At 42.6% G+C, this 15,385-nt stretch overlaps 1 pseudogene; it reads left to right on the forward strand.

Moving 5' to 3' along the window:
- Positions 1–12,366: 12,366 nt before the first annotated feature.
- Positions 12,367–12,834, forward strand: LOC148108647 (small ribosomal subunit protein eS24 pseudogene; annotated as a pseudogene).
- Positions 12,835–15,385: the final 2,551 nt, after the last annotated feature.

Genomic DNA, 15,385 nt, shown 5'->3' on the forward strand with positions numbered 1-15,385 from the left:
TGTCCAGCCTGTGGATACTTTGCTCAGGGATCAGAGAAGCAACAATATTCAAATAGACGCCCTAGAAAACAGAACTGGGAGAATCTCTTTGGCCCAACTGGACAGTAACCAATCATTCATCCTGGATTTGGGGGACAAGAGACGTAATTATACTTTTTCCTAATAAAGATAATTTATTAAATGTATAACAATACAAGTTGATTTTATACCCTGATACAATTTCTTTCATACAAACAAACCCATAAATTAGGAAAAAGTCTTTATTGTGCCCTGTAGTGGGGATGAGGAAATACAGTCCCTGTGTTTTTCCTTCTACACTGTATTTAAACAGAGTTGTGATCTCTCTAAACTATAGTCCATCTGAAATTATGTCTCACTTCCAAATGTACTCTTGGATGCTGTGTGCTCTCACCTTGTTTCCTACCTTGGATCAGGGTGTAGATGCTGTGTGTGTGTGTGTGTGTGTGTGTGTGTGTGTGTGTGTGAGGGGTGGGGAGAGAGGGAGGGAGGGACTGAGATTGAAGTCTTTCAAGGAAGGATTAAAGAGTCCTTTCAAATTAGCTTCTCTCCCATGGTGGGACTTAGAATCACAGTGCTTAGAAGAAGTGGGATAATGAGGGACTTGCTGCTTGTGACAGTCCTTCCCTAGGAAGCTTCGGGAAAGGTGAAGAGACTAATTGGCTGGTCTGGCAAATGATTCAAGATGAGTCCAAAAGAAAGAGCCAGCTCCTGTTAGGAAGTGAATGGAAATTCACCTTCACACCGGCCCTTCTGTGGTGGGCGCACAGATGTGAAAAGCAGAGCCCTTAGGGAGAGAGCAAAGGCCCTTCTCTATACCTGCCAAGAGGAAAACAAAGAGGATTTGTCATCACCTCTAGGGAACAGCCTTTGCTGTCATTTCAAGATCACCTAAGGAGTTTGCCTACATTGCAAGCCTGTTAGCAGGAGCTTAGTGGCTTCAGGGAGAGTCCAACCAGCGTAACTAGGGAAGGGCTCTGAGTGAGGCTTTAGTGGCAGTAAAGCAGATGGAAATAATTGGTTTAAAATACTAGACGTGGGTCACCCTCTAATCTGGGATGACCTAGGGTGGTTGTGCAGGTCGGGCACTATAGAACGCTAGGGGGCACCATTGACATGGAGATGGCATGCCCTAAGTCCAACCCCCACCCCCACCCCCCCCACACACCACCACCACCACAGGGGCAGCCACAGCCCACACAGTTCTCTGTGGCAGTCCTACTCCTGACTGTTGGGAAGCTGAGCCTCCCGTTCAACCTCATTCTAAGCACGACACATTCTAGTGGCAGTAGCTGCTGCCCTGCATCCTCCTTTCCTCAAGGCGCTGGTAGCATCTGTTTTTCCAAAATACACACCTCAAGTATAGAAACCTCACAGATTCACATTAACTGGGAGTGGGGGGGTAGGAAATAAGGACAAAGGCAATATAAACTGGTAAAAAAAAAATCTGAGTTCTTATAATGATGTGTAATATCTTTATGCTTGAGTACATAGAGGGAATCAGTTAAGATAGGGCTATTTTTTTTTTTTAAGAACACCTCCAAATAGCTTAAATGATACTGTGAATTTACTATCTTACTTAACAAGAAGTTCTGCAGTAGTGCAGAAACAAAGTTAGTTAATTCAATGCTTCAACAATGTCTAGAAAGATTTAGGTTTTTTACAACTATCCCATGCCATTCTCACTTAGAAGGTCAACTTTGACCCTCTGGCTCCCCTACCTCATGGTCACAAGATGGCGGCCTTGGTTCCAGACATTCCACACAAACCCCACAACAGCCTTTGGACAAACAGTCATTTCCTGTGTTTGAGTGTGTGTTTATGTGTAGGTATGTGTGTGTGCATGTGTACAGGTACATGTGTGTGTTTTATCAGAGAGGAAAATCTTAGTCAGAGGCACTCCATAGTAGAATACAAGTTAAGCTGCTAAAACAGAAAGTCTCAAAAATATGGTGGTTTAAACAAGAAAGCCTGTTTCTGTGTCATGTACCAACCCCCATGTAACTAAGTCTTTCATTCCTGTTACTTTGCCATTCCCTGGAGTTGTGCTTGTGCTTCAAGTTGGATCACAAATACCAACTCCCAGTCTGAAGAAAGTGGAAAAGAGAAGAAGTGAAGAACAGCAATCTCCTTATTAAAAACACGATCTGGAAATTAGACTCAACACTTTTTCTCACAGCTCATTGGCCAGAACAGTCCCATGGCCATACCTTGCAGTAAGGGAGCCTGAGAAGCATGGAGCTCGGGCATATGCCTAGCCAGCACTGGAGGACTGCTACTACCGAAAAGGAAAAGTAGACAAGGGGAGGTAATGGATAGTCTGCCACACTCCCCTTGTGGATTTCTGCTCATATCTCATTGGCCAGAATTACTTCACGTGATCAGATCTAAAACACTCACTGCACGAGAAATGGAACCAGTGGGATTGGCTCAGACCAGGGTTTCTCCACCTCAGCGCGGGTAATTTTTGGACTGGTTAATTCTTTATTGTGGGGGCGCTATTGTGTGGGCTCTGCGGAACGTTTAGCAGCATCCCTGGGCTTTATCCACTAGATGTCAGTAGTTCAGCCCTCCCCCTATCATGACAACCAACAATGCTTCTAGACATTGCCAAATCCCATTGACTTGAAAATCACTAGCTTGGGTCCACTAGGATTTTACCACGGAGCGGGAATAGGACGCTTCTTCCTTGAGTCACATTTGAATGATTTGGACACAAAATCAGAGCTACTCCCCCTGGAGCGATGGAGGAAACAGCAACGAATAGCGTCTGCTATTGTCAGTGATACAACAAATGTCAACAATGCGACCAGATGAGGCAATAATACAACAAATGAACGAACAAATTCTAGCAAATGAAGGTCCTGTCAGATCATCTTTAATTAAACTATGTATCCCACATATATAGGTCTTGAGAGCATGCCTGGGGCCAAAGTGCTCCAGATACATTCTTGGCTCTGGAAGTACAGTGGTAACAAAACAATGGACAAAATCCCTGTCTTTACAGATCTTGAATGTTGGCACGTAGCTACCTAACCGTTCAGAGTCCGCTATATGGGGTAGTAGGGAAGGAAGCACTACATCGGAACGAAACATTCCTGCACCCAGACTCTGGTTCTGCCCCTTATTAGGTATGTGACCCTGGGCAAGTTACTTTTAACTTTTTTTTCTCATTTATTTTTCATCGTTCACATCTATTAAGTGAAGGGAATAATACTACCCACCTCTTAGCATTATCTGGAGGATGTACTTCTTCTTAGCCCGGCGCCTATCATGGACGTGTCTCTAAACAAGTATTAGCTGTGTTCTAGCAAAGGAGCATTGGACTGGGCGTCAGAAGTTTTTCATTCAACAAACATTTGTTGAGCATCTACTATGTGCCAAACTCAGTTCTAGATACTGGGCATGCAGAGAGTCAGAGAGCTAAGACATACACTCCGTCCTCAAAGGGCCTTCCAGACTCAATACCTAGTGGGGTGACAGTGGGGGTGTGGGAGGGGGTGAGAAGATGGACGGAACCTGGGTATAGGTCCTGGTTTAATCTGACACCTGGATCAATGCCTGGCACATAGGAGGTACTCAATAAAACATTTGTTAAATAAGAAATGAATGAATGTCTCTACATAGAACAAAAATCCTGACTCACAGAAATGTTTTGTAAGCTTAGAAACTCCTATGTAAATATCGTGAAGTCAGGAACCTTGATAATCATTTGTCATTATCAAAATAAATGATTTCTATGCAAATTGAAAATATCAAAACTTTTTCAAGTGCTTGGAAGCCATTTGGCTTCTTAAATAGATTGAAATCTTGTTTATATTATTTTCTTTGTAAACTCTTTCCCCCAGTAACTGGAAAAGTTAAACTTTAAACCAACTCGTATCCAAATCATGGCAAACATGGACAAAATCCAAATGGATGGGATTTCGCTACATAATTTACCCGGATTTGAAATGGTTTAAAAGTTATCATGTTAAATTCATTGACTTCATCCATAAAAATACATTCAAGTGTGCTTAGCACTTGTTTTGGCTGGAGATGTGGAAACAGTAATAACAAATGACACTGTACAAATTCTAAAAATTATTGGTGACAAAATTGAGTCCGTTCTTCCAATTCACTTGTAATTATTTTACTCTGATTTTTATTATTTTTTCTTTAGAGAATCAAGCTGTTTCCACTTAGATTACCTCCAAGTCTTCAAATGTGGCTATATTTAATATAAATCAGGGGGCAGTTGCATTCTGAGTAAACACAGAGGCCCAAATTAATGTCATGCTTGGGGGAGGGGCTGTAAGGACTGTTACCACAGGCTTCATTTTCTCTAAAATATTTTATTTCAATCTAGACAATTCAAAAAGTAAAGTGTTTGTTGACTGCCTGGGGGCAGAGGTGGAAAAAAAAATACAGGTAAGTTTTACAGAGAACTAAAGTTGGCAGGAAATTGCAAGATGAGATTCAGCTTGAAAATATAAATTTATTTACCAAGAAGGAAACTATGAAAAGATCAAAGTACCCGTTCTCCCTTACACATTCCCCCAATTGATTCTGGGTATGACTTGCAAGATAGGGTAACCACTACCCTATGCACTATATTAAAACTTGGGGCACTTTACATTTTCCCCTTGCTACTTTGCTTGAAATATGGGTCACGGCCCCAATGTGCATGGTGGTACTCAGCTTACAGCTTTGGCCAATGAGATAGGCTTTTGCATGCATGGGTGACTGTATTTCTTTTTATACCCTAGAATCCATTTATGTAAGGGGTTTTTTCTTTCCATTAAAAGGATGTATTGAAATGAGAAGCATAAGTCATAATCATAAAAACCGTCTTACATATTCAAGACAGAGAAAAGCTAGACCAAGAATTAAAGATATAACATAAGTGTGTCTCATGGAGGTCTTTCCTCATTAAGTCAGCTGTTAATAGTACCTGGTTTGACTTCAGAGGTTGAGTGAGGAATTCATGTGAATCTTTTCTTAGGGACAAAGTCTTATAAAGAATTCTTTGCTGTCGGAACTTACTGTACCTTACAGACCCCTTTGGGAGGTCTGCCCAACCCACAGGCCAGCCTTTGTGACCACAGCCTCTTCCTGCATGGCTTCTTCATGACTCCCGCTCTCACTGGTCTGCCATGACGCCATTCTTGCCCCCGTGCCTTCAGACATCAGGGTGGTACTGGCTTCTTGCTGTTGTTAATCTTCTGGTGTTCTTCAATCTCTTTTCTGTACCCTTGACTCTGTCCATATCTCCATAAAACTGTTAAAGTCTATACGTGTCCCACTTGTTTCCCACGGGGACCCTGACAACCACACCCCTTGTAGTATTTCCTCTCGCTAAAAAAAAAGTACCACAAAGTTGGTGGCTTTAAAAAAATTATTATCTCACAGTTCTGGAAGTCAGAAGTCTAAAATGAGTTCGACTTGGCTAAAACCAAGGCGTGGGCAGGGCTTCACTCTTCTGAAGGCTCCTGAGGAGAATTTTCCAGTGACTGGATACAGCCACATTCCTTGGTTCATGGCCCCTTCCTCCCTCTTCAAAGACAGCAGGATAGCATCTTCGAATCTCTCTTCCTTTCACCTTTGCTTCTGTCATCATCTTGGCTTCTCTTTCCCTTAAAAGGCCCCCAAGCATAGATTGGGTCCACTCAAATAATCTAGGATAATCTCTCCATCTCAAGATCCTTCATTTATGAAATCCCTTTGTCATGTAATTTACTCATAGTTCCAGGGATCAGGACATGGACGTGGACATCTTTGAAGGGAGTGGGGGGTGGGTATTACTGTCTGCCACACCTTCCTTCAAGGCAAAAGATTCTTCTGTTACCTTTCCAGACACTCTGCTCCCCCACACTCTATTTTACCCACCTCCTTCATAGTGTTTCATCAAATTGTATCTGTCCCATTTCCCGCTCTGTCTCAACCTGACCGGTCAGATAGCATGAGGAATTAACGAGCACCTAGAGTTCCGAGGTGATAATGGATTTTTCTGTTGCTCTTCCCACATTGTGTTTACATTTACCCAGATCTCTACTGCCCCAAGGGGAATAATTATGGGGCTGCCAGGTCTTCAGTGGAAAGATTATCCTATTGGTATTTTAGAGCCCATCTGACTGTCCTTCAAAGCCCAAAATAAGAGGTGGTCTTGCCTGGAGATTATAAACTTTTGGAGGAGCAAGATCTTATTATACAGTTAGCGGTTAAGGTTGGGCTCTGGGTTGTTACTGTACAGTTAGCTTGGGCTCTTCCAATCCTACTGAGTTAAAATCCTTTTGCTGTTGTTTATTACCTTTGTGATCTTGGGCATGTTACTTAACCTCTCCATATTAGTTAAAGAACAGGCTAAGATGCTGTAACAAAGACACTCCAAAATATAAAGATTTAAACAAGACAGAAGCTTATTTCATATTCACATAATAGTCTAAAGATAGATGTAGGGTAGGCATGTACATGGCTTTGTCGCATAATCTCATCTAGCGACCAGGTTCCCTCTATGTCGCTCTGCTCGTCCTTATCCTGTGGTCCTTGCTTTCTTGGTCAAAGCTGGCTCACGACTACCCCATCCTTGGCCAAGCAAGGAAAAGAGGACAGAGAGAGCAAGCAGCCTCCTTTCAAGGATGGAACACTGATATTGCAGACCTCATTTCTACTCACACCCAAATGGCCAGCATTGAGTCTCATGGCCACATCCAACTGCAAGGGAGCCTGAGAAATGTAGCCGTTCTTGGGTATCCGCGGGTCTAGCCAGAATTCATCAGCTTCAATTACTTAAAGAAAAAAAGAGAAGATAGAAATTACAGAACAATTAGGAGGCTCTGCTACACTGTCAGCAGCTTAGTTTTCTCATCTACAGAATGAGAGCGTAGCTTTAATGATTAAATGGAACACGCAGAGAGGGATTCGAACTGGGTGCAGCACAGAGTAAGTGTTCAATAAATTCTAGTTTACATTGTAATATATACATATTGTATGGTATTCCCTTCCAGGCTTGGCTCCTAATGTCTGCTCCAATGTAAAGGCAGACCGTGAGGGATCCAAGAGTGTGGAAAGCTCATCCCATTGGGTGTTGTCCTGCTGGGTGTGAATGGACAGGCTGGTTACTGCCATCTGCCTCAACATTGTAATATAGAAGTCTATGCTATGATATGAACGATGCCCCCTAGAGCTGTCACAACCTGTAAAACCAGTCCTAGAAAAGCCATATAAAGGTTGAGGGATGGGAGAATAACAGGAAATATGAAAGAAGTATGAGAACAGAGATTAGAAATAAAAGTGGTATTATGGACTGAATTGTGTCTCTCCCAAATTCGTATGTTGAAGTCTTAATACCCAATGTGACTGTATTTTGAGAAAAGGCCTGCAGGGAAGTAATTAAGGTTAAGGGTAGGGCCCTAATCTAATATGACTGGTGAAGAGGGAGAAATATCAAAGCTCTTTCTCTGCCTATGCACAGGGAACCATGCGAGGATACAGTGAGAAGGTAACCATATACAAGCCAAGAGAGGGGTCTCACCAGAAATGAACCTTGCAGATACCTTGATCTTGAACGTCTAGCCTCCAAAACTCTAAGAAAATGTCTATTGTTTAAGCCACCCAGTCTTCTGTATGGTAGCCTTAGCTGACTAAGACAGTGGGAAAAATAGGAAAGGTTCATCACAAAAAAGGGCAGAGATTAGAGGAAAAGGAGGGGAAGGAGGGAGAAGGGGTTCAGTTCTTCATACTGCCTCTGGGACTTCAGGAGGGAGTTTCACCGAGTCTGATAGTCTGGCGGTGTGGTTAGTCCCGTAAGTGAGGCACTACTGCCACCTGGTGGCAATATATTTAATCCAGTCATTCATTCACTGAGCAAACCTCTATTAAATAAACACCTGCTCTGTGCAAGGAGGGGCGCTAAGCAAAGGGAATAACATTAGTAAACGTTGACTAACACCTACTTTGTGCCGAGCTTGTCCTATGTGCTTTACACAAAAAATGATTTAAGCTTCACCACAACCCGCCACAATAATACAGCAATATGATTATTGCTATTTTACAGAGGAGGAACCTGAGAGAGCAAGAAATTCGGTAAGTTGCCCAAGAGCCTACAGCTAATACGCAAGAAAGTGAGATCTTGAACCAGGAAGTCTGGCTCCGGAACTCTTTACAGACATGTTTCCTGCCCTTACAGTTTCTTCCTAATAAAAGGTAAATAACCAGTTTAGGGAAGTTGTGTAAAATACTAATAATTTGAAATGGCAGCACAATGCCTTATTTTTTATGGATTCTATGTTTGACTCGTGATCAAGAATCCTCTCTTGCTAAAAGAGACCATATTCGACTGACTCACTGTGCATACACTGGGTCAGGGCACAGGCCCAGACCGGAAGGGTTTTAAAAAATAGAAACCCCACATTCCACGGGAGCTATTTCTGCAAGAGGGAGAGGGATGGGTGGAGATATAAGTAGAAGAGGCAAAGCAGGAGAGAGGAGAGAGAAAGAAACTATAGGGCCATGCTATCCAATACAGGAGCCACTAGTCCTTGCTTAAATTTTCATTTTAACTAATTAAATTAAATTAAAATTTTAATTCCTTGGGTGCTTGGGTGGCTCTTTCGTTGGGTGGCCAACTCTTGATTTCGGCTCAGGTCATGATCTCAGGATCATGAGATCAAACCCTGTGTCAGGTTCCATGCTCATTGTGGAGTCTACTTGAGATTCTTTCCCTCTCCCTCTGCCCCTCCCCTCCCAAATAAATATATAAATCTTCTTTAAAAATGTAATTCCTCAATTACACTAGCCACAATTCATCTCAGGTGCGCTCAATAGTCACTGTGGCTGATGCTACCGTAAAAGACTACATACAGAACATTTCATTCATAGAATGTTCCATCTGGACTGTTGGAGCTCCTTTATCCTAGAGAATGGAGGCTTCCCCATGGCTGGTTCAGGCATAGTCACCCAGAGTCCACCCTGCAGCTGGCAGTCCGCAGGTCGGTGACAGAGCAGAAGAGCAAAAGTACAATTAGCCCAGAGCAAAACAGATGGCGCCTCTCTTTTCCTTGAGCTGTCCTGGGGCAGGCCGAGAGGGACGGTGTTGAGTCTCAGTAAGACTGGGCTCCTTTTCTTAGGTTAGGTGATGGGAAGCAAAGAGGGGTCTTGTTCCTCCCTTCCGCTGGGTCCTGGAGCCAGTTATACGGTGCTGTTGCACAGAACTTCCCAGGGTCTCTTCTGGGTGCCGTCTTGGCTGGTGGTTAGAGAAGTCGAGGACAGCTTCACCTCCCATTTCGATTTTACTTGGGGCCTTTGCTCTTAGCTGATGCTCCATTACATTGCCCAGACGCTGCCTGGACGCTGACTTGTCTGGGCCTCTGAACTCCCAGGCCTATCCCTAGGAAGACCTGAGTGTGTTGTTTCATGAAAGCTCTTTTTTTGTATGATAATCATGCTTTTTGGCTCATACGTGAGCCTCTGATTGTCTAACATTATTTTTTCTACTATGACCAACTGGCAGAGATGGGTGATTCAGACAGGCAATAACCACCTAGGACTATTACGTTTCATTCAGCTGGCTGCTAAGGAAACGTTTGCTAAAACACCAGACACATGACCACACAGAATGGGGTGGCACTCTATTGTCCCACCTCACTCTGTATCGTTGCCCAGTTCATTCTTTGGTGTCTGTCCCTTTCCTTCAATCCCACTCTTCAACCTGAGTCCCTTGATTACATTTTGTACTGACTAAGTCATTAGCCTCCATAAAGGTGTCCCTGCTCTAGTCTCAGATCCCTCCAAAACACTCTTCAGCTAAATGCATTCAACAGATACTTACTGAGCATCTATTACCCCCAACAAATTACGGTCCGGCGCACATTGGTATAGTGGAATAGCTATAGATACACAGTAGAATGTATCTACTGGTTCCTCTTCCTTTGGTTGCCAATGATAGAAAACTCCAACTGGCTTAAGCTGACATAGGGAATTCATTAGCCAATTAAGTCCAAAAGTGTATCTTGAATTTAGGTGGGGTGGGACCCAGAGGCTCAAACCATGTCACCTGCCAACTGTCACAGTCATTCCTTTCCCCCTCTCTTCAGTGTGGCTTCATGCTCGGGTATACTGACTGTGAAAAGAGAAGGCTGCCAGCAGCCCCAGACTTAAAATGGAATGTGTGTTTCTCTCCACTAGCTCCTGTCATGTCCCAGGATTCACTCTGATGAGACCAACCTGCCTCCCCGGTTGCCTCTGAACTGTGCCATTAAGGGAGGCTCTGATCTGGCTGGTCTCAGATCACACAGACCGCCCCTGAAATCGGGTAGGAGAGGTGCGTCACAGAACTGGTGACAGAGAAGGCAGACTCGAAGCTGAGTAGATGTAAAAAGTAGCAAATGTCTCAATAGAATGAATAAAACATAGGAAGAACACGGAGAAACAGGTGCCTAAATCTGGACACAGGTCACGGAAGCCTTCACGGCGGAGCTTAAACCTGAGCTGACTCTTGAAGAAAAGGGCAGGAATTGGCTGGTCAGGCAGGAAAAGGGGTGAGCATGGGAGGGAGGGGATCCCAGTGGTGAGAACGGCCTGTGTGGTCACAAAAGAGAATGACCTATGTATCCACATTTCTGTACCAGGCAAAGAGCCTGATTCAAGGCCAGGCTCTGCAGCTCTAGTGCCTGGTTTGAATCCCAGTGCTGAAACTTACTAGCTACGCAATGGGCTGGTTACTTAACCTCAGGTTACTTTGGTTTTTGTTTTTGTTTTTGTTTTTGTTTTTAATTTTCTTTATTTGAGAGAGATAAAAAGAGAGAGCATGCAAGCACAAGCGAGGGGCGGGGGTGGCAAAGGGAGAGGGAGAAGGAGAAGCAGATTCCCCGCTGAGCAGGAAGCCTGATGTGGAGCTCGATCTCAGGACCCTGGGATCATGACCTGAGCTGAAGGCAGATGCTTAACCAACTGAGTCACCTGGGCGCCCCACCTCGGGTTACTTTGTAATTCAGGTGAGCTGGAACTTAACCAGGGCAATACTTGTGCTTCAGTTTTCCCATCCGTAAAATGGGAATAGTAAGAGTACCTACCTCACAGGGTTGTTGTCAGGATTAACAGAAGTGTATAAAATAATAAACGTCATTTATGACAAGCCCACAGCTAACATCACACTCAATGGTGAAAAGCAGAAAGCTTTTCCTTTAAGATCAGGAGCAAGACAAGATTGCCCACTCTCACCACTTTTATTTAACATAGTACCAGAATTAATATTGTTAAAATCTCCATACTACCCAAGTCAAGCTACAGATTCAATGCAATCCCCATCAAACCTCCAGTGGCATTTTTCACAGAAATGCAGCAAACTATTCTAAAATTTGCATGGAACCACAAAAGACCCTAAATAGCCAAAATAATCTTTAGGAAGAGGAACAAAGCTGGAGGCATCATGTTCCCTGATTGCAAACTATATCATAAAACTATAGCAATCAGAGTAGCATGGCACTGGCATGAAAACAGACATGTGGATCAATGGAACAAAATAAAGACCCCAGACAAAAACCCAAGAATATATGGTCAATTAATTTATGACAAAGGAGCCAAGAGCATACAATGGGGAAAGGACGGTCTCCTCAATAAATGGTATTGGGAAAACTGAACAGCCACATGCAAAAGAATGAAACTGGACCACCATCTTATACCATATATTATACCAAAAATTAACTCAAAATGGATTAAAGACTTAAATGTAAGACCTGAAGCCATAAACTCCTAGAAGAAAATATAGGCAGTAAGCTCCTTGACCTCAGTCTTGGTGATAACTTTTTTTTTTTTAATTTGACACCCAAAGCAAAGGCAACCAAAGCAAAAATAAAGAAGTGGGACTACATCAAACTATAAAGCTTCTGCACAGCAAAGGAAGCCGTCACCAAAATGAAAAGGCAACCTACAAGATAGGAGAAAATATTTTCAAATCATGTATCTGATAAGAGGTTAATATCTAAAATATATAAAGAATGCATACAACTCAGTAGCAAAAAACAATCTGATTTTAAAAAATGAGCGAAGGATCTGAATACACATTTTCCCAAAGAACACATAGAGTTGTCCAACAGACACATGAAAAGATGTTCGACATCACCCACCATCAGGGAAATGCAAATCAAAATCAAATGCAAATGCAACTCAAAACCACAATGAGCTATCACCTCACACCTGCTAGAATGGCTATTATCAAAAAGACAAGAAACAACAAGTGTTGGTGACGAAGTAGAGAAAAGGGAACCCTTGTGCCCTGTTGGTGGGAATGCAAATGCGATGCCGCCACTGTGGAACACAGAACGGAGGTTCTTCAAGAAATTAGAGCTACTGTGTAGGCATTCTCTTTTCCTCCCTGGCTGCTTGAGTCTTGACCACCATCGTGAATGACACAGCAACCGACCCAGACCAGGCAGTTCATGACCGACCAACAACTTCAGAGGAAACAAATGCTCACTGATGTTCTTCACCCCAGAAGGGCAACAGTACCTAAGACAGAAATTCGAGAAAAGCTAGCCAAAATGGACAAGACCACACCAGATGTCATCTCTGTATTTGGATTCAGAACCCACTTGGGTGGTGGCAAGACAACTGGCAAAGAAAAATGGACCCAACCGTAGACTTGCAAGACACGGCCTGTGTGAGCAGAAAAAGACCTCGAGAAAACAGGGAAAGGAACACAAGAACAGAAGGAAGAAGGTCAGGGGGACTGCGAAACCAGTGCTGGTGCTGGCAGCAAGTGAGCTGGAGACTGGACGACAGAAGGAGTCAAGATTCTGCAGCGACTTCGTCTGTGGTGCTTGTGCAGATTTTCCATGAGAGGATTAATAAACCAGGAACTTAAAAAAAAAGAAAACCTACCATATGATCCAGCAATTCCACTTCGGGGTATTTATCCAAAGAAAATGAAAACACTAACTCGAAAAGACAGAGGCACCCCCACGTGCATATTACAGCATAATTTACAATAGCCAGGATATGGAAACAACCGAAATGCCCATCTGTGGAAGACTAGATAAAGAAAATGTGGTGTGTGTGTGTGTGTGTGTGTGTGTGTGTGTGTGTGTATGTGTGTGTGTATAATTCAACCATAAAAAAATAAAAATAAAATCTTGCCATTTGCAACAACAAGGATGGACCTTGAGGGCATTAGAATAAGTGAAATAAATCAGGCATAGAACAATAACTACATTCCACATGATCTCACATATATATGGAATTAAAAAAAAAAGAACCCAAGCTTATAGTTACAGAGAACAGACTGGTGGTTGACAGAGGTGGGGGGAGTCCTGGGGGGGGGGTGGACAAAATACATGAAGAGGGTCAAAAAGTACAAACTTCTAGTTATAAAACAAATAAGCCATGGGGATATAATGCACAACATGGTGACTATAGTTAATAACACTGTATTGCATATTTTAAATTTTCCTAAAAGAGTACATCTTAAAAGTTCTCACCATAAGAAAAAAATCTGTAACTATGTATGGTGACAGATGTTAACTAGACTCGTTGTGTTGAACATTTTGCAATGTCCACAAATAACAAATCTTTATGTGGCACACCTGAAATTAATCTGATGTCGCATGTCAATTATACCTCAAATTTTTGTTTAAAAGTTTAAAAATGTGTTAATATGTCTAAAGCACTTAGAATAAGGCCTGACACATAGAAAATGCTAACTAAATGATTAAATAAAGCAAAATGTGTTTATTGATTAATGCTGTGCTATACCGAATTCAAAATAATGGCCTACAATTTAGTGCAACTACAGATCTGGTTAATAAAAAATCACAACAAAAGAACGACAAAACTTTACCTTTCTCATGATCATTTATACAGACAACATTATATGTCAGATATATTCCCATTCCTTCTCATACAGAAATTGCCGTCTATCCAGTCATACTGTTGGCAAGATGTTATCCCACAGTTCCACATTTTATAGGAAATGTAGTTTCTCTTTCCGGCTTTTGTTTCCTAAGGTCTAATATTGAAGATTTATTTTAGCATAACGTTGCTCAATTTAGCCCACCCAGCCTCATGAGAAAACCTGTCCCAAACAACCAGGAAGAGAGAAATTGAACAAGACGTACATACGACCCACTCTACCTTGTGGTTATTTCGTAAATGTCAGGCTCTGAAATTGGGTCAATGGTCTTGTTATTCCTAGTCTCTGTGTGACATTTTCTTAATTAATTAATTACTGTGTACATGTTAGGGACTTTGGCCAGATAGCCTCATTGTATTTCCTTCTTTGGAAATCCTCCAACCTTAAGAAACAATGACTTTTGAAATGGTCAAAGCAAAAGGAAATATATCTTATTTGCAATGTTTTGTGCAGCGGGGTGAAGAAAGGAAGTTAGAAAAAGGCTTGTGGTGAGATCAGGGGACAAGACTGTGCTCAAAAAGGATATGCTCTGGGGTCACACTCCCTGGGTTTGAACCCCAGCTCTGTTTGTTCCAAGCTAGTGACTTGAGCAAATTACTTATTTACCGGAACCTCGGTTTCTTCCTTTGCAAAATGGAGGTGATAATAATGCCTACCTCGTGGTAGTAGCCAACCCCCAACAAGGCTCCCAATGCCCCCCACCTCCTGGTGTTCGTGTCTTAGTGTATTCCCTCCTATTGTATCAGGATTGGTCTGTGTGACCAATGAATTATGGCAGGAGTGATGATCTGTCCCTTTCAAGGCTCAGCTAAAGCCGGAAAGATAACTTTCCAGGGGCTCCCATTTCTTCCCCTTCTAGGGGACAGAAAGCCTTAATGAATCCCAGGGTGGAATGGACAGCCCCAGCGCACATAGACATCTCAGGTAAAATGCGATGGATTCATTTGGAAATACATCTAGAGGTTCAAGAAGTGTGAGCTTTTTTTCTGAATCTGCCTTTGGTCTCTACCTATGCTCTTGACCATCAACGTCTTTGGAATTACTGTCCCTTTCAGTTATCAGGCAAACTTCCAAAGGGGGAAGGATGCATGCATGCAGGCAGTCATTTGGGTACAGGCAGAAAATACTAAATCTCAAATTTTATTTATGTAAGAGGTCTGCTTCACAGAGATGACTTGTGAGATGTAACCATTAATGACTATACTTTGTTCTTCTACTGTCCCTTTAACTTTTCTCAGTGGACTGGCATTTCCTTTGCCTCCGGCCAAAGCCCTCTGCAAGCTCTTGACTTTTCTGGGCACGCAGGTAATTTAAAGTTCTATGGTCACAATTCACAGATTACAGCCTCAACACCTAAGGTACAATGTAAGTGCAAGTGAGCAAAGGAAAATGGCAGAACTAATGCTTCTATTCCGAGATAATGTGGCCACATTGATTTAACAAACAAAACGAAACGATGATCCAATCAAATCTGACAGGAAG

The sequence above is a fragment of the Ursus americanus genome, chromosome 17, assembly GCF_024610735.1.
Source record: "Ursus americanus isolate L20-20 chromosome 17, mUrsAme1.1.p, whole genome shotgun sequence".
Classification (NCBI taxonomy): domain Eukaryota; kingdom Metazoa; phylum Chordata; class Mammalia; order Carnivora; family Ursidae; genus Ursus; species Ursus americanus.